This window comes from Aptenodytes patagonicus, chromosome Z, assembly GCF_965638725.1.
Source record: "Aptenodytes patagonicus chromosome Z, bAptPat1.pri.cur, whole genome shotgun sequence".
NCBI lineage: Eukaryota > Metazoa > Chordata > Aves > Sphenisciformes > Spheniscidae > Aptenodytes > Aptenodytes patagonicus.
The window spans coordinates 28,201,229-28,225,639 of record NC_134982.1 but is presented as its reverse complement, the minus strand read 5'-3'; positions in this window follow the sequence as shown (position 1 = coordinate 28,225,639).

The window sequence follows — 24,411 nt, the reverse complement described above, 5'->3', positions numbered from 1 at the left end:
CTGTAATACAAGGGTAAGGAGGGTGAGGCAGAGCTTTACATTAGGTAGGAAAGCTGAATGATCAGTGACGATCATTTTTATACATTTTATCAGCTTATATACAAGGCACCCCCATATATAGTAAACACTTCTTCTTTAAATAAGTCACTGTTCTCCATATACTCAGTGAGTGGTATCTCAGTAACTGCAGAAGATTTCTGCCTAAACTGATGTGTAACTAAATACTAGCAGGTCTGGAAACTTGTACCTACTATTCCAAAAACCTGTGTGACTTTTGAATATTGGAGTCACTACTGAAGATTATAAGCCATTAGATTAGTGTTCAAGGAAGATACGTTGATAATGTAAATATTTTAAAAGCCAGTTGAAGTCCTACTAGTCTGAGGCAAAACAACACAAAAGCTGCTACAGTGTTCAGATGACAAAGGATTAGAAAACAATTATCTCCATAATTTTAATTTAATGAAAATAAATCTTGTCAAGCATGATTTCTTTTTTTGAGAAGGCTGTAAGTTAAATTAATAAAAATAATGGCATAGTTGTAATAACTAAGCTTTTATAAAGGGTTAATTCATTATCACATAGAATCCTGTTTAAAAATGTTACTGTTCTTTAATTTTGATAGATCAAACATCAATGAACATTAGGAACTGACTGGTGGATCCCCAAAAATTTTGGGGGATTCATAATTGAAAGGGTTATTTTTCTTTTAAACATTTATATCAGTGACCTGGAAGTAGGTTATAAATATTTGACATTATGGGATTATTTAAAGTGGGAGGAAGAATAAATAATGAAAATAGTCACCTGTATCACTTGGGAAAGTAGGTCCTTTCAGACAAAGTGTGGTTTCATACACCCAGTCACAATGTCACGGAGCTGGAGACAGGGAGTATGATTTATATATGCACAATGAAGTTGCTAATTGGGAAACTTGGGGAAGTTAATGGGCAAGTATTTTTATATGAACTCCTGGGATGATACTGTGGCAGCAAATGCAAACCAATTTTTTGGTTATTTAAATACAAGAAGAAGGGCAATGACTATTTTCCTCTCTATGCATTATTGGTGAAACTGATGCTGGAATACTGCAGTTCTGCCCTCCACAAATCAAAAAATTTGAATCTTCACAAAAATGATTTATGAGTTGAATGACAACTAAATGTAAAGACCTCAAATGTAGTGTCCTGTGATACAGAGAATCCAATGAGGTGACCTGGTCCTGTCTGACCTTAGCTCTCTAAATATAAATCATAAGCTGTGACTTCTTCCTTGGACTGAGATATAGTCTAGATATGAAGTATTTTCTCTTGCTACTGTCACGCTAACTGCATTTGATTGTACAGAGCATCCTATTCTTTTATTGTGAAGAAAGGTAAGTAAGAATGCTGAAACAAACTGCCCTGCTCTTCCTGTGGAAACTGGTGGAGATTTTAGTATAGATGGAGGTCTGAGCTTCTGGTGTGGCTTTTTTTTGGACCTGTGTATAAGTCAGAGGACAGAGAGAAAATCATGCCAAAACAGTGCTGATTTTCAAAAATCTCTTCTTTAGTCATGGCTGACAAAAGATTAGGGTATAGATATTTTTTCCAGTTCGCACTGTAGGCTATTATCTGAAAAACTGCAGTAACATTTGTGACTTTTGAGCTCTGCCAGCTTAAATTTAAACACTGTCTCTAAGTGCAAGAAAGTTCTTTTTTCATATTTTGATTTTCAAATGCAGTTTCAATTTTGTTCAACTTTACTTCAGCAGTACAGATTCTAATATTTAAATACTGTTCTCTGGCTGTTGGCCTGTTGAGTCATCTTTAAAACAGGACAGGATATTATACTGGCCTATAAAGTACACTCTGCAGTCTGTTGTCAGTCACTTATATCAATGAATGTTGTAATTCTAATTCAGGTTCTTTAGTCTGAAGTCAGCCATGCTACTTGATCTTTTAGAACAGCTACACAATGAAACCTTCTCAGCCTAATGGATTCTGGCATATCTTTCCTTGGCTGATACCCAGAAATTGATTGTTAGTTTCTTTCTTCTTTTCTTCTCCCTTTAACTGAGAAGTGCCTTAGAGCAAAAAAAACCCTTTTCCATCCTCAGGGAAGGCTACCTTTATCCATAGAAGACCAAATCCCCCAGCCCTAGGGACTGTACTAGGAACTGTAAGAAGGATCCATCTTTTCCTCACCACTGAAAAGCATCCTGTCCTTGTATAGCCTGCAATACCCAGAAAAATCATACCTATTTCTGTCAGTCTCCAGTGTGGTTCATTGGTTAGGAACCATTTGCAGGATGAAATGAATGGAATCTATTTCAAAAGAAAGCCAAACTGCTCTTCCTAACAATTTGAGCTAAAGTAACTCTGCTCAAACCTAGAGCAGAGTTTAAAATTTAGGTTTCTCAGTACATCAAGCTACTGGAGAATAGCAACACTGATTTTAAAAGACAGACGTATGCAGAGATTATTGCAGAAATTTTGATTGAACATTAAATTAGTGAAGCCAAGTGTGTTCTTCTTGTATCTCGTGCATTGAAAAGCTGTGCCTTTGACCTCTGGTCTCCCTTCCACTAGGAGCTATTTCTCCTTCATTACAGAGAGAGCACTTTCCTCTATTAGAATCACCCTCTCACCACTATCAAACAGACTGATCAATTTTTCCTCTCTCACGCGTGCCTTCATAATTCCTCATGTTAGTTCTTTCCATATATTTAGCCCTACCTTATGCACCAATGTTTAGATGTATAAATAAAACTTAAGTGCTGAAGGGGAAAACATGGATACCGAAACTCCAGTTTGGGGTTAATGGTTCTTGCTTAAGCGTGACATGTATTGAGTGTTTTCTGGTAAATTCTTCTAAATGGTGAGATTAACCTATGTCTCCCTCTTGGTGACTGCAGACTCTAGCACCATTTTCCTGAGCTTGCTGAGTTGTAGCACTGACACTTCTCCATGCCTCAAGCTGTCCATAACTTGTTTCTTCCTTCATTATGAAATACAGAATGACCGATGTGTTCCCAGGTAAACAAATTCATGGAGGACTTTTGTAACTTAAATATGTATCCTTCCACAATAGCTTTGTGAAGGATACTATTTTATTGAAAAACTACTATTCTTATTTTAGGTGCGTGGGAAAAATGCACACAATTACTTGAATTGATTTGGGGCTGGGTGTATGTAGAAGTTTTCATATGAAAATGAGAGCTACATTATTCACTGTAATGTTTTTAATAATTTATTATGCACATTTATTTACCCCTCTGTCTACAAAAGTCATGCCAGGTATAACTTGAAAAGTAATCTGCTCCAACATTGCTCTTAGGCAATCAAGTTTCTATTGTATTAACATAATTCAGAGTCTACTTGTTTTGAAATACTAATATTTTTTTTGGAAGGATAACATTGATCAGTGACATCTTAATGAACATTTGTAGAGTTTCATGCTTGGATTACCATCTAACAAGCACGTATGCAGATTAATGTGAATTTAATATATTTCCTGTTGTGCCGTGTGTTCTTTCTAGAAATGAGAAATGTCATACACCCATCTGGAATTAGAAAAGGAGGAGATAACTGAGGGGTTCTTTCCTTCTGTCTTTCTTTCTTTACAAGTAGTAAGCACAAATATGTTAAATGACTTAGAGACGAGATGAAACAAACCATCTGGGCATAATAAAGGCCTGTGACTGTCTTGAATTATTGCCAAATGTAAATGTGTACATAGCCCCCAGGTCTTGTTCTGCAGCTTTTCTGGTATCTTCTAGACATGAATTTACCAAAGCAGAAATTCTATTTCATAGCATGGATTCTTTAGTGTCTGATAATTTGTAGGTGAGAATAGGCCATCTTTAAGGGGCATAGAAGAAGTGAGAGATTTCTCTACTTACTCCCAAACCGATAAAATCTGTTTTGCTAAATTTTCCTAATTCTTTACATGGCAATTATTTCTTCTTATTTTGCAGGGGTGGATTTTTTGTGGTAAAAATACTACTAATTCTTTTAAATGATGTCTGAAATCTAGTTTTACTGTTTAATAAGTTTATATGGAGGCAAGCAGAGCCATAAATACATGTGCTTGTGTGCACACATGCACTCATATATACATACATACACAAAGTACCAACTGAACTAATCTGATTTTTAGGAATTTCAAAGAAAAGTTTGGGATTAGCAAGATCTAGTGTTCTAAAATCATTGGCTGGAATATTATCACCACTGAAACCTAAAGAATTTTAAAATACCTTCTCAGGAACCTGCTCAGTTCTGTAACAGGAATGCTGGACTGGAAAGATAGATTGTATGATGTTCAACTGCTTACAGTAACAGGTGGCCCTGCTACAGAGGCCATCATTGTTATCATGCTCAGGTTGCTCAGGAAAAGAAAATTCAGAGAATGATTTGTATATTTTTTTCCAGTTCTCCAAATTATATGTACAAATGACTCAAAGGCAAAATGAAGCACTACACCACTGTCTTTCCTTAACAGCTGGTAACTGCTAGCAACGGGTGGATAGGTTTCATCATTATGAATACTAAGCCTGTTCTAATTTATTTGGATCTTTGATTCCAAAATATTTGATTTTGTCTGGGTAAGTGAAGAGTTTGATGTTTGCAGTTTCAGATATGGTTAGATTTAGTTTGCCTCCAGGTAGTTGTATGTACTTTTGTATGCTGAGAGAATTAGGTAATAAAATTCAATAGGTCATCTGTGCAAAGTGTAACTTCACATTATTTGTCAGTGATTTTCATGAGAATTTTGAGGTTTGCTGTTACTGTTACACATTATTATTGTTGTCCAGGTGTATTATACTCCCAAATTCTGTAAGTTTTGGGTCCCACAGTCAAACAGGTATTGCTGTATTAAGGTCTCTGTTCAAAGTCTTGAAGCCTTTAAGTAGTTAGATGTTTCTGGACGTGCAATAAGAAGTTTCAAAAGGCTTCATACCCATTGCCCCCAGCCTAAACTTCAGGGATTGTATTAATAAAGGGAGCACTGAATTTCGAACAGAAACATTTTAACCTCACCTTATTGAAAGGTGAAGTGTAATTGTGCTACAAATTTTTTCCATATTGCAAAAATTTTTATTGGAATAAAATGTAGAGAATAGTGGTTTATCACTCTGGAAAAAGATCCTGTAAACAGTATTAATCTTAGGTTTTTTGAAACAAATTCTTTTGCTATGTCTGTTTCCTATAAGTAATATATTCTGTCCTTTGTACTTATGTAAAATGATACACCGCTTGAACAGCAATTGTCCTATTATGACTGAAGGCATGTTTTAGTGTAATGTAGAGTTCTGAAGTTATACCAGTCTCCATTGGTTGTCTGTACCACCAAGTTCACTTTTGTCTTCATCATTTTGCAAAATTTGGTTTGCTTACACGAGCTGACCAATGCTTCCGAGCTGATTTCAGCAATCTTTCTTTAGACTGATACTTTGACCTGCATCAAGAAAAGGCAACTAATCAGATGACTGTGGAAAATGGAACCCTATGTGTGAGGAGTATCTAAAAGTGGTGTTTCTGTAATAGAATCATAGGATCATAGAATCATTGAGGTTGGAAAAGATCTCTAAGATCATTGAGTCCAACCATCGACCCAACACCACCATGTCCACTAAACCATGTCCCTAAGGGCCTCATCTACATGTCTTTTAAATACTTCCAGGGATGGGGACTCCACCACTTCCCTGGGCAGCCTGTTCCAATGTTTCACCACTCTTTCAGTAAAGAAATTTTTCCCAATATCCAATCTAAACCTCCCCTGGCGCAACTTGAGGCCATTTCCTCTCGTCCTATCGCTTGTTGCTTGGGAGAAGAGACCGACACCCACCTCGCTACAACCTCCTTTCAGGTAGTTGTAGAGAGCAATGAGGTCTCCCCTCAGCCTCCTTTTCTCCAGGCTAAACAGTCCCAGTTCCCTCAGCCGCTCCTCATAAGACTTGCTCTCCAGACCCCTCACCAGCCTCGTTGCCCTTCTCTGGACACGCTCCAGCACCTCAACGTCCTTCTTGTAGTGAGGGGCCCAAAACTGAACACAGTATTCGAGGTGCGGCCTCACCAGTGCCGAGTGCAGGGGCACGATCACTTCCCTACTCCTGCTGGCCACACTATTTCTGATACAGGCCAGGATGCCATTGGCCTTCTTGGCCACCTGGGCACACTGCCGGCTCATGTTCAGCTGGCTGTCAACCAGCACCCCCAGGTCCTTTTCCAACAGGCAGCTTTCCAGCCACTCTTCCCCAAGTCTGTAGCGCTGCATGGGGTTGTTGTGGCCAAAGTGCAGGACCCGACACTTGGCCTTGTTGAACCTCACACAACTGGCCTCGGCCCATCGATCCAGCCTGTCCAGGTCCCTCTGCAGAGCCTTCCTACCCTCAAGCAGATCAACACTCTCGCCCAACTTGGTGTCGTCTGCAAACTTACTGAGGGTGCACTCGATGCCCTCGTCCAGATCATCGATAAAGATATTGAACAAGACCGGCCCCAATACTGAGCCCTGGGGAACACCGCTCGTGACCGGCCACCAACTGGATGTAACTCCATTCACCACAACTCTCTGGGCCCGGCCGTCCAGCCAGTTTTTGACCCAGCACAGAGTCCACCAGTCTAAGCCGTGAGCCGCCATCTTCTCTAGGAGAATGCTGTGGGAGACGGTGTCAAAGGCCTTGCTGAAGTCCAGGTAGACCACATCCACAGCCTTTCCCTCATCCACTAGGCGGGTCACCTGGTCATAGAAGGAGATCAGGTTGGTCAAGCAGAACCTGCCTCTCATGAACCCGTGCTCGCTAGGCCGGATCCCCTGGTTGTCCCGCTCATGCCTTGTGAGCACCCTCAAGATGAACCGCTCCATAATCTTCCCTGGCACCGAGATCAGGCTGACAGGCCTGTAGTTCCCCAGATCCTCCTTCCGGCCCTTCTTGTAGATGGGCGTCACATTGGCAAGCCTCCAGTCGTCTGGGACCTCCCCTGTTAACCAGGACTGCTGATAAATGATGGAGAGCGGCTTGGCGAGCTCCTCAGCCAGCTCCCTCAGCACTCTCGGGTGGATCCCATCTGGCCCCATAGACTTGTGAGCATCCAGGTGGCGTAGCAGGTAATTGACTGCTTCCTCTTGGATTATGGGGGGTTCATCCTGCTCGCCATCCTCGTCTTCCAGCTTGGGGGGCCGAGTACCCTGAGGATAACTGGTCTGCCTGTTAAAGACTGAGGCAAAGAAGGCATTGAGTACCTCAGCCTTTTCCTCATCCTCAGTGACAATGTTCCCCCCTGCATCCAATAAAGGATGGAGGTTTTCCTTGGCTCTCTTCTTGTCATTAATATATTTGTAAAAGCTTTTTTTGTTGTCTTTAACAACAGCGGCCAGATTGCGTTCTAGCTGGGCTTTTGCCTTTCTCATTTCTTCTCTGCATGACCTAACGAGATCCCTGTACTCTTCTTGAGTCGCCTGCCCCTTCTTCCACAAGCGGTAAACTCTCCTTTTTTTCCTGAGTCCCAGCAAGAGCTCCCCGTTCAGCCAGGCCGGTCGTCTTCCCCACCCGTTCTTCTTACGGCGTACAGGGACAGCCTGCTCCTGCGCCTTTAAGACTTCAATACTTGCAGTTAGTATGAGCACTTTGAGATTTTGGATAATTTTGTTGCCTTTTTATTCAGTTTTGACTGAGTAATGTACATTGTAACTGATTACTTTGGAAGTAAATGTCTCAGCATTCTTTTGAATTTGAGTAGCTGGATTCACTCTCCTTAATTGAATTTCATGTTAGGTTTTCTCTTCCTCAGAAGTGCAGACATTACCAGCAATCTCTAATTTCAAACTTTTTTGGTTTGCAGAAAGCAGATGATGGGATGGACTGAGGGGATACATGGCATTTTAAGAATTGACCTTCTGTTGCTAACATGTCGAGAATTCTCAATAGTCTGTCCATCATGTTTAGGACTTTTGACCTAATTCAATACCATAGAGGAATTGAGCTTTTCCACTTCAACTGCTGTGTCATACTTTCATTTATGATTTTGCTTTGCAACATCCTAGCTTGCACCAAATTTTAAGGTAGCTCTTAGAAATCTAAAGCAAAGACAATTACAGCAAGCAACTTCACCCCATTGGGCAAAGGCTTCTGCTATCTGTTGGTACATCTCATAACTCTATCCTGGAAAAAAACATTTTTAACCATTTTTAAAATTATTGATGTGAATACAGGTGAGAGCAGTAGATGTCTTTTACCTTGACTTTAGCAAGTCTGTCTCCCACCATATTCTTACATCCAAGTTAGAATATAACAGTCTATATGGATTTATTTAACTCAATGAGTTAAAAACAGTTTGAGTGACCAGGCTTAAAGGCTGGTGAGCAATGAGTTGTACTCTGCCTCAATGCTGATGACAAATGTAGTACTGCAGGGATCTGTCCTGGAGCATGTCCTGTTTAACACCTTCATCAATGTTCTGGAGGAGGTGAGAGTGCACACTTGTCAAGTTTGCAGGTGACACCAAACTAGGAGACCTGTTGGTATGCTCAAGAGCCGGGCTGTTGTTCAGATATACCCAAACAGTTTGGAGGAATGGGCTGAAAGGAAATATCATTAAATACAACAAGGAAAAATGCAAATTCTTATGCCTGGGAAGGAGAAACCCCTTGCTACAGTCCCAAGACAGGCAGGGAACTGACTGGCCAGGGAGCAGCTCTGCAGAAAAGGCCCTGGAAGGCCTGGTAGGCAGCAAGCTGAACATGAGCCAGCAGTGTGCCCTGGCAGCAAAGAACGCCAAGGGTATCCTGGGCTGTATTAACAGGAGCACATCCTGTAGACCAAGGGAAGGGATTATCCCTCTGCTTAGCACTCATTAGACTACATTAGAATACTGCATCCAGTTTGAGCCCCCCATTAGAGAACAACATCACTAAACTGGATTGAGTTCAGCATCAAGCCACTAAGATAGACAGAGGGCTTTTCATGGACAATCCCCTTCTGTCCACAAAGTCCTGCCCAGGCAGATTTTGACATTTTTCTGCCTTGCTGAGAACTGCTGCCCTTTCTGACACCTTTTGAGTCTTGGTTGCATGCTTTACATCTGATTTTATTTTATTTACTTTTGTTTTTCTTTTTCTATTGTTGCTGTGGCACCTATGGTAGCCAATACACGCAGCTTGTACCTCATATCTCAGATTTCAGCCAACTACAGCAAAGTAATTCAGTCCTCTGCACAATGCAAAGATTGGAGCAGGTGCAGCCCAAGTTGTGTAAACTCCCACTGTCATCCACCAGCTACCAATTTTTTTGTCACTCACTCCCAGCACTTTAGGATTTGAATACCCCACAATCATTAAGGTATCTATCCACTGCAGGAAAGTAGAGAAGCGTTATTATCTCCAGTTCTCTAACAGATGAGGTGCAGAAGTCTGGGACACTTGTAGTCTGATGAGGATTGGGTGAGACGATCTAGAGGAGCTCATCTTCTTAGCTGTCTATTGTATCCAGAGCTGAAGGACTATAAACCGTTGAAGAACTGGGAAGAAAAGTATCTGCTGCAAGAGCATGTCCTTCCCTTTCAGGAACAGGGGTGCAATATTCAGAGAGAGCAGAGGAGACATCCAAAGCTTGTACCTCATTTAGTATGTATCATGGGGACATTCTGACTATATAAAGTACAGCTATGAATTTTCCTGAGACTTACTAGAGTTGGAATGACGTATATATATTGCTTGAGGTACCTAATCTTGCAATAAAGTCTTGGACTGACCTATAGCAGCAACTATTTGTGAAATATTGGTCAATAATAAACACAGGAATTAACATTATAGCCACTAAGTGGATGTAGGAGGATATTATTTATATACAAAGACATACTCAATCAGTAAAATTGTCTCTAAACCTTAACTTAGTTACACTATTCTTGGAAATGCTATTACCTACTTAATAAAAATTTAAGCCAAGTATCTCTCACATTCACTGTATTTTGATATGGAGTTGCTAAAATGTGTTTAATTGAAGGTAAGTGATTCAATATTTCTAAAAATAATTGAATACATATTCATGAATAACAATACTGCTTTGAGCTGAGTAAGCCCATTCTTTGAGTGGGTACGTGCTGTTCTTCATTAGCCAGATACAGTATGACCTGCTCTTGGGCAATATGAGTGTGAGCATTGGCAGAAAAGTTACTGGAAGTTGAAGTTGGGAGTGATGCTGCAGTGTGTCAGCTGCTCTGTGACAAATGTGTTTGTAGTTAGCCATGTCCTGAAGTAAATGGAGGTAGCTTATCTCTCAATGTACATGACTCTGTCCGAAAAGTGATCTTAAATTCTTTGTGCTAAAGGCAAGTTAATACAAAGAATTTGCAAGATATTTTTGCTTAAAACATGACTGGAAAAAAAAAGAAGGGAAAATAGTGGAATCTACAAATGAGATACTTTCAAATAGTTTGTCTGGTCCAAATGAGCTAAGCAGTAAAAACTTAAGAACATGTAATTATTTGGACTGCTTTGTGTTTTCACGTTTTAAATTTTCACCTTAAGTTTTACCCCTCAACGTTTACCTGCACCTTTCTTATTGATACTGTGTTGTGTCAAAAGCAATGTGGCAACAGGTAGAAGCTGAGAAGGGGTACATGAATGGAAACTGTTTCATGGATCTGCAAAACAATTTTGTCAGATAGCAATTACTGTGAAACAGCTTGTTTCTACAACACTTTTTTCCACTAGATTCCAAGGTTCTTCTACATAAGTCTCCCCTAACAGCCAAAGACTTGCCCAAGTGACAGCTGTTTTGTACTTTAAATTTGCCACAAGCAAGCACTACGTTAGTGGCAGGCTATTTATCAACTGGAGGTGTATTCCCACAGAAAAAAACAAGATCTGGATGTTTTTCACTGGGAATTTTACCAGCAACAACAGAAACAACAGAAATGAAACAAATATGTAACTCCTGTAGGCCTTCTGTAGGTCCTCTGTGTTTATCCCAAATTCACCCCAAAATGTTGAATTGCGATAACATCTGATCTCAGTCAAGAACTGGTAATCAGATACTTATATTTGCCTCATTTAAATAAATGACGGAGAGAAATCTAGGTTGGGAGAGACCTCTGGAATCTAATGTCTTGCTCAAAGCGGAACTAACTTGAAGGTTAGATCAGGTTGCTCAGGGCTTTGAAATGTCTCCAAAGATGGAGATTCCATAACCTTTCTGTGAAACCTCTTCCAGGGTTGCACTACTCTCCCAGTGAATAACATTTTCCTAGTGTCCTTATGCCAAGAAGGTTTGTTAATTTACAGCCTAATATAGGATTAAGATATTGTGGAGAAAACACTTCCCACATATATATAACAATAAGTCACCCAGCTTTCTTATTGACTTCTCCTATTTAACTCTACAGTTTGCTAGAAAGTAAACTAGTCAGTCAAGTACAGGTGATTACACAAAGATACTAATTAATAATTAACAAAGACATCCTTGTATATTCCCCCCAAAATGAAACTGCTCTTTAAGTGTCCAGATCAACTCCTGTAGAAGAAGACATGAGCCAGCAATGTGCGCTCACAGCCCAGAAGGCCAACCGTATCCTGGGCTGTAGCAAAAGAAGCGTGGCCAGCAGGTCGAGGGAGGTGATTCTGCCCCTCTACTCTGCTCTGGTGAGACCCCACCTGCAGTACTGTGTCCAGCTCTGGAGCCCTCAGCACAGGAAAGACATGGACCTGTTGGAGCGGGTCTAGAGGAGGGCCACAAAAATGATCAGGGGGATGGAACACCTCTCCTATGAAGAAAGGCTGAGAGAGTTGGGGTTGTTCAGGCTAGAGGAGAGAAGGCTTTGGGGAGACCTTATTGCAGCCTCTCAGTACTTAAAGGGGGCTTATAACAAAGATGGCAGCAAACTTTTTAGCAGGGCCTGTTGCGACAGAACAAGGGGGAATGGCTTTAAACTAAAGGGGGATAGATTTACACTAGATAAAAGGAAGAATTTTTTTATGCTGAGGGTAGTGAAACACTGGCACAGGATGCCCAGAGAGGTGGTGGATGCCCCATCCCTGGAAACATCCAAGGTCATGTTGGACGGGGCTCTGAGCAACCTGATCTAGCTGAAGATGTCCCTGCCCATGGCAGGGGGGTTGGACTAGATGACCTTTAGAGGTCCCTTCCAACCCAAACCATTCTATGATTCTAAGAGAAAGGACTGAGTTTCAGGGTGAAAGGCTATACCTGTCAGGATCTCCTAGGAGCATCACATGTTCCACTAAGACAGAAGGATTTGATTAGACTTCTGAAAGAAATCTCTGAAGGAAGCTTTTGTTGGGAGGCCTCCTCTCCCAGGTGACTTCTCTCATGGAAACATTTTCTCTTATAAATGCATCCTGACCCATAAACTATACCAAGAGATGGAAACCTTGACTGCAGCCTTGACAGAAGCAAGCAGCAAGACAATGGGGTGAGAAACTTTCTACTATAGGTTTAGCATAGGTAGATTAAATGTATTCTGTGTATTTACCTATATCTTTTACAAATATAATGACACTATTTATTTTGAATGTTATACATAAATGATTTTGTTTGGATTTGACCTATAAGTGGCTTTAGATCGGCATGATATAAGTTTGCTGAGCAACAATGTGGCAATCTTCTCTCAGAAGAGTGACAAATACACAAAAAGGAGTTCCCTGGAACTCAACACACCCCATATTGTGCCCAAAGTGTAGTGTAATGGACCTCTCTTCCCTCTGAAAAGGCCGGAGAGAGAAATACACTGGGGTGACACTGGGGAAGCAAGAGGGCAAGAAACATTCTCTGATGACCATGAAGGCTTTAAGATGTTGGGGTGCATGTTTGAACCACAAAGGACACAGGGAGTATGTTACTGTTACATATCCCTCAGATCCTGCCAGGGTATTTTCAGGCAGTGAGATAAACCTTCAAAATCAGTGAGGAAACTTGACAACTCTGTATTTAGCTTGTATTTTTGTACGTTGTTCTACATTAGGAATCTTCCAAAAAGAAAAAAAAAAAAAGGCAGATAGAAGTTCTGTAAATTCAAATCCAAAACATCCAGAAATCGGAGGCTTTTGAAATTATGCATATAGAAATCATCACCAAAACGAATATGTTAATTCATATCATGCCAAGGGTTCACAGCATCACTAAGCTTTTTAGTCATAATGATGAGATTCATCATCTCAAGAGATTTCACCATCTTTATCACAACATCTCAAAGAAAATGTCTAAATATTCCTTTTCTCACCTCTTCTTATAGATTTCCTGTCATCCGTATGTCTGTGTATTCTACCCATTATAACATGTCTTTGTATTAAATCTCTACACTTAAGAGCCGTTTACCTCTACATATCCTTTTTCTTGAGGAGTCACAGTAAGTTAGTAGCGCCTCTCCAGCTATAAAAGACGTAACAAGTACCTGATCTTGGGCTAAGGATTATGTCAGATTCAACAAATCTGACAGCACTGCAGCGTAGATAGTCACAATCTATAAATCAAAGTCTTGAAGTTGTGGAGTATTACTGTATGGATTTCTCTGAGGTACTGTGCCAGAGGTAGGCAAAAGGATGCAAGTGTAAAACTAAAGAAAAACAGACAATGCAATACAAAAATTACCTAAGCCTATGCAAAGTTTCCATTCACAAAGAAATTTTCTCTCTGCTTTTGGAGAAGATGTTAAATTATGTCCTGAAGAGGGGGCTAAGTAAATTAATTAAACAAGAAATCTGCAATCCACGGGAAAGGTCTAAAGTCCATCTGCTGAAGACATCATCCACATTCAGAAAGATGTTTGGAGCATAAGGATCCAAATTTCCTAAGCCAGTGAGTTTCTACAAGTAATCTTTGAGGAAGATGCTGTCTCTTTCCTTACTAGTGAGATTAAACCAGGTGATGCTCCTTACCACTGAAATAGTTAACTATATAATTCAGACAAACAGTGATCAATCCAGAAGAAACCTGACTTAGTTAATTACTGCCCATTGTCAAATCCTCCCAAGCAAGCTTATGGAAAGGGGTTTGAAGTTGTTTTCAAACACTTCTAATTACATGAAATATCCTAGACCTGGCACAATCTGGATTTAGGTCAAGACAGAGAACAAGAACACCATTATCTCACTGTTGGATGGTCTCCTGCCATTGGGAAACAGTACACAGAGCTTTTTGAGTCAGTCATTCATTCCTGAGCTATTAATAACATGTCTGAGGGAAATGGAGGAATTCCAGGGAAACAGACTACCTAATGTTCTTAGTGGAGAAGAGATGTACTAGCCATGCTGAGAAACTGCATCTCCCTTACCTCTGGAGCCCCATAAAGATTAGTTTGCTGTCTGGCCCTATTAAACATTCATAAACACAGAAATTACCAATTCAGCACTCTAGATTGAGCGTGAAGTTGCATGCTTCTTTCTATCTTGTATAACACAGAATACCACACCACCAATATAGCCCAATACATTGCCAAGAAATATAGGGGGATACAGATCAACTGGTTAAAACAGAAGCCACAGAAGACAGACTATGCCGATTGTCAGAAGGAAGGGCTCAGAGTTTGTTTTGGCCACAGGATTCTCCCTTTTGTTGGAAGAGACATAATTAACTCCTTGGTTTCTTGCTTGCTTCTGCTGACTTTAGTGTAGCATGACCTGTCAATGGTGAGTAGACCGCATCTTATCTTGAAAAACAATGGCTAGTTCAATGATACATCTAACTTTGCCATTTCCCAGCTAAATTTTAGCCATATACTATGAAGCTGTCAGAACACATGACACACAGGACAACATTTCATTTTTACAGCTGCAGCACACCATGCCCAACCTATGTTCTCCATGCTGATTCTCCATTGCATACTGAGAAATCACTTGAATGTTAAGTAAAACCTTATCCTTACCTTTAAGACACTCTTTTATCTATCTTTTTGTGATACCCCCATTACTAGGTATGTCAAGTGACAGAAATTGTTCTCCTTAGAAATAATGGGATGGGCATCAGCAAAGATAATGTCCTTGCATGCAGAAATTGGAACTTCCTCAGTGAGAATGTAGGAGTGACTGCAAGGTTTTGCTTGCTCTTGCTTAAAGTATATGCTGTTATGAAGTTGTGGGGCAAGCAAGAGAAACTGTAAATGTTCAGCATCAGAAAATTTCTTATACCCCTGATGCTAGCTGATCATCATGATGCATTGTAACGACAGGAAAAAACCTTCTTTATCGCATGGAGTAGCTATTAATCTTGGGTTTGTCAGCCAGCAGTAATCTGAAAATCTTCCAGATATCTGCTCCACATGCAGATAATATCAAAATGGAATATGAATAATGTGGTGGTCTTTGCACCTTAAAGAAATGCTAGTGAGATGTTATTTGATTATTGGGGCATACACAGGTGAAGTACAGGAAGGTACCACTTCAAAAGACCTGGAGCCTTTAAAAAAACGGAGCCAGTTTACATTGAGATTATTGATGTTCCATTTCTTGTGTAATTTTGAGGGGCCTGATTTCTGCTGTGTTCATGGCTAGTTGAACTTGTCCTAGTGTATGCGACAATTTTAATGTATGTTATCTGAGACAATTGAAGGATAATGGCAGAATGTGCTGTAGGAAGATTGAAAGCAAGGTACAGATCTCTGACTGGCAATAGCAGTTCAGTGACAAATATAGCAATTATAATCCCTGTCTGCTGTATTTTGCATAACATATATGAAACTAAGTCAATAATTTCTGCTTCCATGCTATGTTTTCAGACTAAGGTCAGGCAATTATAAAGGCTGATTTTTGTAAACAAGCAGAAAAAGCACAAAAAGAACCTGACAATGGAAAAGAAGAAGGAAAAAGGCCCCATAAATTGTTTCTTCCCTTGACTGTTGATTTTGTTAAATACATATATGTATCTGTATATATGAATTCCGTGAAATTTAAGTTAGTCCACCAGGAGAAAGGAGGTAACACAGGCATAGGCCATCTCCTCATGTCTCATTGTGCTAACTTATTAAGTTTTCAGAGAATTATAACAGATTTAATGTCAAACTTTTATAATCACAATAGGGATAAAATTAAGTTTCTGAAGTGGTACACTTCAGATTTCACTTCATATTTGCTGCCGTCACTTGTTTCTCAACATGTTGCTGATTACAGTCCTCTAATTCTGGGAGGACTTTTGGTCTTGGATGACCTATGAACTCCGTTTCCATGAGGATATGCCACAGTAAAAGCCAAAAAAAGCCTTAGCAAAATGGTGATAAACAGGAAGTTTTTTGGAGTTATTACATTTTTTGTAGTCTCCAGTATATGGAAAGAATATGGATTTTTTTTGTTAGATTAGCATATTTATCATATATATATATGAAGATTAAACCAAATCCATGCAAAATCTAAGCTTTTTGAATGTGTTTAAGAGACAGTTATGAAAAGATTAATGTTTATATTACAGGTCTGCCAATTTCAAAAAGTGAATAGAATGTTGGTTTTTAGGTATATCTATAAATGTATTATCTAATAAAAAAGAAAAAAAACTGATGATAACTAGGAAGTTAGTGAAAAAATGCCTTTTACTTCAAGGAATTATTGAACCAATTTCAGTATTCATAGTTAGACACAGAGACGATGCAGTATATACTCTAAACTGTTGGCAGGAAGAGAATTTGGAATTAATTCCTTTTGCATTTTTACAGCACTTGAATAGCTTGTGAAATAGCTCTGAGAAGATTAAATGTTTCCTGCAAGTAAACTCTATCTATTCACATATATCATTGTTTTTTTCAATACCAAGCATCTATATAAAGGAGCAACCCAGCAAAGACATAATGGAGTTAATTTCAACTTTGTTTTGTGCATGCCTTTTCAGAAAAGCACACTGAAAAATTCAATTTAGATATTTTATAATATTTTTCCTAAAAAATCCAATGGTAGGGCAACATTAGTAAAGTAGAAGGTGTCCTTCATTGTGGCTTTATAGCTTTTCTCCAACTCTGCTGTTTTGATATTAGCAATAACACCTCCAACACCATGGTGAAGAGGTAAATCACAATGACACACTAGTATGTAATTGGGATGACCTTGGGAGCAATTCCTAACTTCCAGGTCTACACCCACCTGCATCCTGATGGAATGCTGGGATGGGACCTGGGTGAGAAGTGTGCTGTGCCTGCATGATGCTTTTCACAGAAAGCCCACAAATAACTATTCTGTGCTCTGACAGTACCTTCATGGTCTACCTGGGGACCAGCAATGCTAAGCATAGTCACCTTAAAATTTACACTTTAGTGCTCTAGTGTTTCATTAGCAACAACTGATGCGGCAGACAGGTGGACACCTTTGCTATCGTCATTATTATTAAATACTTGTATTGCCTGGCAACTTTAGTCAAGGATTAAGCACATATTAGTAAGTATTTTGAGTATCTTTCTTAGATGTGGGGGATATAGAGCTTGATATGTAAAGTGTAGACTTACCTTGTTTGGAAGTCTAGACTAATCTGACACAGGAAAAAAGCTAAATAGTTAAAACACCTTAAATAAATTAATAAATACAAATAGAGGTTACAGTGAATAACAGAGGAAGGGGTGTGTGTCCTTGTTCTCAGCAGCATGAGAAGTCTTAAAGAGAATATTATGTTGCAGTAAAATTTTGTGCAAAGATAGGTATGATGACATTACGAGGAAGGAAAGAGTCAAAATATGAGTGAGAAGGTAATGCTGTTCTCCAGTGCTCTTCAGAATATGGGTGACAGTCCTACTACGTAGACCCCTACACAAGACACACATCAGTGCTTCTTTACATGGCCACCACAGAACTGAGTCCTTGGTACAACCCTTTTTTTTCCAAGCATTTGGACAGATTTAAGAAAAGAAACATCCATCCAACTAACCATCCACAAAGAGGCAACCTCTAATTCCAAAGATTCCTAAGCTACGGATTGCTTGGAGTAGGAAAAATATATCGAAAGGGAATATCACCGTACACTTGCCTGTTGTTGTATCCTTCCTCACAGAATCACAGAATCGTTGAGGTTGGAAGGGATCTCTGGAGGTCATCTAGACCAAGTCCCCTGCTCAAGCAGGGTCACATAGAGCCCAGGACCATGTCCAGACAGCTTTTGGATACATCCCAGGATGGAGACTCCACAACCTCTCTGGGCAACCTGTGCCAGTGCTCAGTTACTCTCACCATTTTTACTTTCAAAAACTTAAACTTCAAAAAACTTTTAAAAGTTCCTAAGCATCCACTTCTGAGCACTGCCCAAATTAGTGGGCTAGATGGACCTTTGGTCTGACAGCTATGTAATGTGCTTTCTTATGTTTTGTTGCAGAAATTTTCTTTGCAGGGTAAAGAAAGTGCAAGCTGTTCACCAACACAAGAGATCTCTTCTACAGGGTCTTCCAATCAAAGCACTCCAGAACTCTAGAATTCATCCTCCATTTCTCATCCATCAAGCTGCCCCCTAGCCTTGAACATCTCTGTTCAAATAAAATACAGAGCTGTTTAGCTTTAGCTTTTGGCTTTTTCAAGCTCACTATTAGCTTAACAGGAATCACATTTCAAAGCAGCTTTTTGGAACAATACCAAACTGTTTTTAATACTGCAATAATCAGATACTGAGGAAAAAATGGTCTGGACTAATAAGCTGAAACTTCCATGCATAAATTGTACATACAGTTATATGTATATTGAATATTGAGTTACTGTATCTTTGATAACTATGTAATACAATGTCACCAGTTAAAACTGATAAAGAGGACTACAATTTCCTTTAGCCTCGTAGAATCTTTCTTTCATAAATTATCATCACTGCAAACAAACCTCTGAAATGCATGAATATAACTTCAGTATAATACTTCAGTAAATTACAGTTCTAATAGTCTTCCAGTGACACAAATGATAGTTTTACCGCAAGCACGTAGCAAGTTTGGCAGATCTCTTAAGTGACCTACATTTTAAGAGTTCAGAAACCAACTTTTCCTCCTCATATGTTCAGCACCAACCCTCCCCCTTTTGACAGTAAAAGATTGTTAGCAAGTACCAACTTTTTAAGCTTTTGCCTTTGTAGAAACCCATCAAAATCCTGTTTTTCATTACTCTGATCACTACTTAAGGTTTAATAGTAACCAGATGCAGCACTCTGTGATGGATAGCAGCCCCATTTAATCAGTGCTCTTGTAATACTTTGGGTTAATGCATTGTGACTGTACTGCTGCTGCCTAACACTTGAAAGCATAAAATCCAATTGAAGAGTGACTATATGGAGTTGGCAGCTTCTTAGCTCATTTAATCTGCCTCTTCTGTATGTTCTGGGTTACAACTTCTGGCTTTATATACTAGGGTGTGTTTTCTTTCCTTTTTTTTTTTAACCCATTGAAAAGAATATAAATAACGTTGTGTTTTGCATGGGCTTAGGTCTATCCAGAGCACAAATGAAGGGTGAAAGGAGAGCAACTGTATAATGTGGCCTTGAATATTTCTGCTGCTAATAGTGCTGGTGGGAAGACTACAATCTCCTTCAGATTTTCAATTTTTCTATAGCTGACTTTGCTTATGTATTATCATAGGTCTTGTTTGATTCAGAGAATCTTTCTTAAAGGTTATTAGAGGGGCACAAGAATGACCTATTTGATTATTGAATTTTGCACTGGTTTTGAAGGCCTGGCAGATTTCGAGTAGACTGGGATATTATTGTAGTTTAAACATAGGGCCCAGCAATGCTGTTTATACTCTAGTTTTAAAAGTCCAGTGTCAGTGACATCTAGTGATTTCCCTGGAGTGTTTCACAGTACATCAGACTTCATTATATGGAGGTTTAAAAAGATCAGGCTAAATTTTCTTTTCTAAATTCTATCTTATTGACATAATTATCATGCAGCTGCTTATATATTACAAGACATTATTTTTATGTTACTTTAGGATTAGTTGTTCTTCCAGTATTTGCAGTCTGGTATGGTGTGAGAGGTGAGTAAATTTTCACGATTTCGTCAAATATTTTTAAAGCTGAATTAAGTGCTACTAAGTTTAAACTTTTTTTGTATTTGCTTCTGCAAGTGTTAGAGCAAGTAAGCTTGCTGGCTGAAATGTTCATGAAAGCAGCAAATATTAAGTAAATATTAGAGACTACAAGTCTCAAGTAAATTCTGATTGTATGAACTCAAATAACCTTCACAGAAACATGACCCTGAGTACCTCCAGTCAGTCAGGAAACAGAAGGTGGTTGTGATGCTTCCTCTGTGCACTTTGACTTGCATTTTAAATATCAGCAATAGAAAAATATTTGGGAAAAATCTCAAGCAATACAAGACATACAACATCAACAAATAATATATAATTAAAACCGACATAGTTGTAGTTACATCAAAAGATGTAATTCTGTACCTGTCACCTCATTTGTTCTCAGTCTTCCTTTAAATTATAATTACTTTATCTTCTTGTTTCTTCTTTGTGGCATGATTTATGGTTTAATGGTAGGATAGTGAAGCCCTCCAGTAACTTGTGTGGAGGGCATGCAGTCTCAGTCACTGTTGGTGTTAGATTAATATGCATATTTCACTAATGAGATAAATATAATTTATCCTGCTCTGTGGTAGGCAAGATCAAATGTCCTCTTGAGGTTGCTTCCAGACCTGTTTTTCTAGGATTCCAACCTACTACTCAAGTAAGCAACTCATCAGTGTTTCCTCTGAGGAAGATCTTTATTTGTATGTAGTAACTTTGGGTCATTCAATAAATAAACAGCATTAATAAATGGCAAAAATGGGAGCTTTTAGATTCAGAAAATCTGCTTTATTGCAGAAAAAAACTAAGTTTTTATAATTAGTCCATCATAAGCAACCTTGACTGCTGCCTTCTGTGAAACAGTACCCGATTTATACAACATTTATTGAGAACAAAATAAAGTGTGATGAAAATTTATCCTTGTAATGTTCCTCAGTGTACTTAACTCCATATCAGAGAAAGTAGTAGTGAATTTGGGATGTGGGAGAACATGATGTTTACTTCATTCTCAGTCTGCTCTAGAAGTTCTATCTGTTAATCAAATGAAAAGAGTGTGACCTTGCTTGTCCCTGTACTTAAGCTCTCAAAATACTTCCCATGACTCTGCCCATTGTGAAACTAAAAAAAAGACCATGTTTTATTTTTAGATTCATATTAAGTAATGATATCATGTTGGTGTCTTTCCGCTGTTCAGTGCTTGCCTTGAAATGAGCATACTTACCAAAGTTCCTACTAAAGCTACTTCTATTGCTAAGCACGTAGATCAAGGTCTTTGAAATGTTTAATGATTTGGTGTTGTCAATATTTTAACATTCAGCACTCTCTGAACACTGGCCTTCTTTGTGGTATTTCAATACACCAATATTTATATTCAATACATGGTGATTCTTTTTTGAATGCCGTTATGATTATTAAAGATGTTTTATGACTGGACAGAAAGTCTGGGGTTACATACAGTCATGTAAACATAAGCAGATTACATTTAGTGAGGACTGAGAAAACACACAGCTGTTGTATCTGTGCTCAGTGCTTCCAAAGGCTAATTTTCATAGGGTGAGGAGAACCATATTGATGAGTTGGGAAAGTTGAGACAGAAATATGCCTATTTGCTGCTAAGCCAATTTGAAATTCTGAACTGTATTTTTCATTTTCATAGAATTATTATTATCCAGATAGTCTGCAGATTATATATTGACATTTAAAATGATTGGCATTATTTTTAACTGTATTATGCTGTTTATAAATTTATGCCATTCAAATCTCTTTAGAAGAAGTTCAAGTTGGGCAAGGTTAGTCAAGCCATTTCTGATTTTCAAGAGTATGAAGTCTCACTGCTTACTCTACAGACATCCTTTGGATGGTGTCTTGCAAATCACAGTGCTACATCTTACCCCGCTCTTTTTTTTCCAAGAGTGTGAATGTTTCTAATATTTTGGGGCCCAAATTCTTCACCTCAACATGGCACATTAGACTAGCTGAGTTTCTATGGGGCATGGAGTTTAAAAGTTAATGAAGTGTGAAAGTGCTTTGATACGAAAAATACTATGCAAAAGATAGGTATTGGCCATGGAAGGAATACCATAATGTTAAAGGAGTATATTTATTAATTTATTCTCAGTGTCATCTCAGATATCTGTCAATTTCTTAGACTGACCTGCCTAATAAGTTGTTCAAGTCTTTAGGGGAAAAAAAAGCCTTTAGGATGAGCTTAATAAATTATGAACAGCTATTATGCTTGTAAGTAGGGTCATATTACCCAAGACCTGACTGGTTCCTAATGAACACAACTGTTCTGACCTAATTAACTGGTGACACAACAACATATTAACTACAGTTAGACAAAATGGAAACATCATACAACTTGAATATCCAATGATACTTAGGCTGTGTGGGTCATCCTGTGTGGATAACCTCACAACAGATACTTTAATATAGCATGTGCCTGGTCATAGATAAACTTGCTGGTTTATGGTAGAATTAAATTCGCTTTCTATCCTGGTTTTTGAATAGAATCACATATACTCCGTTATGCAGACTTAAATATATTTGACTTACAATATTTTCCATTCATATAGATATTAGTCTGTCCATTCTTCCTTAGACCACTTATTCCGTATCCACAAACTGCAGCTTTGCTTTAAGGATTTTACTAAATTGCTTTTATTGCAATGGATATTTTCTACAACTGTGTAAACCTCTTTGTAAACCCATTCAACAATTAACCCTGTACTGAGGCATTAATGTTTATTTTAAGAGTACCTGTGGATGATATGCTATAACTATTAAAACTAAGTAGAACTAGAAAAAATCTGTTCATTATGCTAGCAAAAGTGTAAATTGGGAGCTGGGTTCATTACTGTGCTGTGAAGTGTACATGATCTTAAAAAAAAGAGGAAAAGTAAGAACGATCTATGATCTACATTTAGCTTTATTTTTTTCCCAAATTCTTTGTGATACTGTTTGTTGATAAATGCAAGACATATGAGAAAGGCAGTCTTCAGAATTACATAAGAACAAATACCAAAGCTGCCAATACTATGAAGAGTAAGACTGAATTTTCACTGCATATGTGTATAGTATGGTGTCTCTAAATGTTCTGAAGTGAGAACAGTGACCTTTCATAATCCATCAAACATTATCACGGTGCTATATCATTAGCAATCTGTGATGAAGGAATGTAGTAGTTATGTCCAAGCCTAGTAGAGCTTGTTAGGGCTGTGCAAAACAATCAGAATTTGGCCTCAAATCTTCTCTCTTACACAGCCCATTCTTTATGGTATCTGGACGTCTCAGTCATTACTGTACCTACACTTCCTTAACCTGCTCAAGTAAGGAAGTGTTATAGTCTCCATTTTGGAGATATAAAGCAGATGATGAAGCACATGAAGACTTACTTGTCAGGTGTCACAGGGAAATTTGTAATGTGCTTCTGTAACTGGATTACAGACTTCAGTTCTGTAATCAAGGCTCTTGCAGCCTACCCTGCCAAGGCAACATCAGCTCCTCCTTTTCCTTGTGCAGAAATATTGCTCAAAGAGACGTTACCCCACTCTTGGTGTTTGGGATTCTCAGGGGTTTAGGTGTATCCTTTCCACTAACCTGCAATGGTCAGTTTAAGGGCTGCTAATATTAAAATCTGAGTTAGTGGAAAGAAGTCTTCCTTGACTGTCATAACTATTGCCCATTTGACAAGCAATAAGCAGCGGGGAGACAGCTGCCACCGAGGCTGAGGAAACAGTATAAAAAGGCATCTAGAAACATCAGAGATGAATATAGTTTACACACATGAGACCTCAGTGACAGCTATCTATGAAACTGGATGTGTTAGCAATCAGTGTTCTGAGCAGAAGTCCAGTTGGCTGTGATTTTTTCTAAATTCTTCAAGATACAATTTCTTTTTTTTTTTTTCATTTTTAGTCCAGAAAACATGCCTGATGCTTTTTGTTATGAAAAAGATATTTCATGCCTGTTTCCAAGTCTTCCCCTTTGGCATCTTTTCTTTGAATTCAACTTTACTCTGAAAAGTACAGAAAAAGTGCAACCAAAATTAGATTTTTAATGGGAGAGATTCTTTTAAATATGCTTATTCATTTTAATTACATGTATTTCTGTCTGTTACGTTTTTGAATTCTATAGTGTTTTGAAAGCCATTAGTGATCTCTTTTTCTGTTTTTGTTTCTCCTCTCCAGTTTCTAAACAGGGTATGTTTAGGAAAAAAAAGTTCACTTTCACAAACGAAACAGTTGGGTTATTTTCGTAATTATTGAGCTAATGTTGTACTTACAATTATATCATTCCCACTACTTTACAATCCCTTACTAATTACACTTAAACTATAGCTTTTCCCTTTTGTGTTGGTATATTGATTGTTTCTTCACAACTCTGTAGTTTTGTGCCAGTACTGCCAGCTGCTCCTTTAAACTTTTACTATGCAAAGAACTCATATTTTCTGTGCAATGTCAAGAA